General features: G+C 35.2%; 1 non-coding gene across 1 annotated transcript; it reads left to right on the forward strand.

The window, feature by feature from the left end:
- Positions 1-1,165: 1,165 nt before the first annotated feature.
- Positions 1,166-1,291, forward strand: LOC122676275. Its single transcript, XR_006335544.1, has one exon. It is a non-coding gene; the product is annotated as a U6atac minor spliceosomal RNA (small nuclear RNA).
- The last annotated feature ends 395 nt before the right edge of the window (positions 1,292-1,686 follow it).

Consider the following 1,686-nt stretch of genomic DNA (forward strand, 5'->3'; position numbering starts at 1 on the left):
CTGGAGTTTGCTCAAAGTCACGTTCATTGGGTTGGTGATGCCATCTAACCATCTCATTATATTGGCCTGTAATTTCATTTTGTTGTTGTTGTTGTTCCCTTGTCTGGTTTTGATATCAGGGTAATACTGACCTTGTAAAATAAGTTTGAGAACATTCCCGGATTTTCAGTTTTTTGGAAGAGTTTGAGAAGGATTTGTATCAGATTTTCTTTGAGTGTTTGGCATAATTCACCAGTGAAGCTGTCTGGTCCAGACTTTTGTTCATTGGGAGTTTTTTTGATTACTGTTCAGTGTCCGTACTAGTAATCAGTCTATTCAGGTTTTCTATTTCTTTATAATTCTGTCTTGGAAGATTGTATATTTCTAGGAATTTATCCATTTCTTTTAAATTGGGCCAATCCTAACGTCCAATTTGTTGGCATATAATCATTGATAGTCCTATAATCCTTTGTATTTCTTTGGTATCAGTTGCAATTTCTCTCTTTTCATATCTGAATTTATTTGGGCCTTCTCTCTTTTTTCTTAGTGAGCTTATCTAAAGGTTTGTCAATTTTAGCTTTTCATAGAACCGGCTCTTTAGTTTCTCTGTTTTAGTCTCTATTTCATTTATTTCCACTCTGATCTTTACAGCTTCCTTCCTTCTATTAACTCTGGGTTTTGTTTGTTCTTGTTCTGGTTCCTTCAGGTGTGACGTTAGATTGTTTCAGGTATTTATTATGTCTTGAGGTTGGGCTGTATCACTATGAACTTACTTCTTAGAACTGCTTTTAGCGTATTCCAGAGATTTTGGTAGGTTGTGTTTCCATTTTCATTTGTCTCAAGGTATTTTTTTTTATTTCTCCTTTGATTTATTTGTTAACTCACTTGATTGTCCAGGAGTATGTTGTTTAATCACTACGTATTTGTAATTTTTCCAGTTTTCTTCATATAATTGATTTCTAGCTTCATACCATTGTGGTCAGAAAAGATGCTTGATATGTCTTCAGTCTCCTTAAATTTACCAAGGCTTTTTGGTGGCCTAGCATGCGATATATCCTGGAGAATGTTCCCTGTGTGCTTGAGAAGAATGTGCTGCTGCTTTTGAATGGAAAGTTCTATATATATTAAGTCCATATGGTGTAATTTGTCATTTAAGGTCAAAGTTTGCTTATAAATGTTCTGTCTGGTGTTGTATGAAAGGAGAGAAGGTTAGCACTCCCCTTGACAAGGATGGAAGAGGCTCTCGGGCCTGACAACACGCATACGGTTAAGGCATTGCCACCTACTTCGTGGCATCTAACCACTGTTTTTAAAGAGAAACCTTGAAAAAAAAAAAAAAATGTTCTGTCTGGATGATGAGTCTACTGATGTAATTGAGGTGTTAAAGTTCCACTATTTATGTATTGCTATCAGTTTCTCCCTTTGGGTCTGTTAAGTACCTATGTTGGGTGCGTAAGTATTTACAAATGTTATATCTTCTTGGTTAGATCAACCTCTTTATCATTATTTAATGCTCATTTTTGTCTTTTATTAGTCTTTGCTTTAAAGTCCATTTTGTCTGATGGAGTATCCCAACTTTTTTTTGGTTTCCATTTGCATGAAAAATCTTTTTCCATCCCTTCACTTTCAGTCTTGTGTGTGTTTTTATGTCTGAGGTGAGTCTCTTATATGCAGCATATAGATGCGAGTGATTTTTTATCCATTCAG

The sequence above is a fragment of the Cervus elaphus genome, chromosome 19 (assembly GCF_910594005.1).
Source record: "Cervus elaphus chromosome 19, mCerEla1.1, whole genome shotgun sequence".
Classification (NCBI taxonomy): domain Eukaryota; kingdom Metazoa; phylum Chordata; class Mammalia; order Artiodactyla; family Cervidae; genus Cervus; species Cervus elaphus.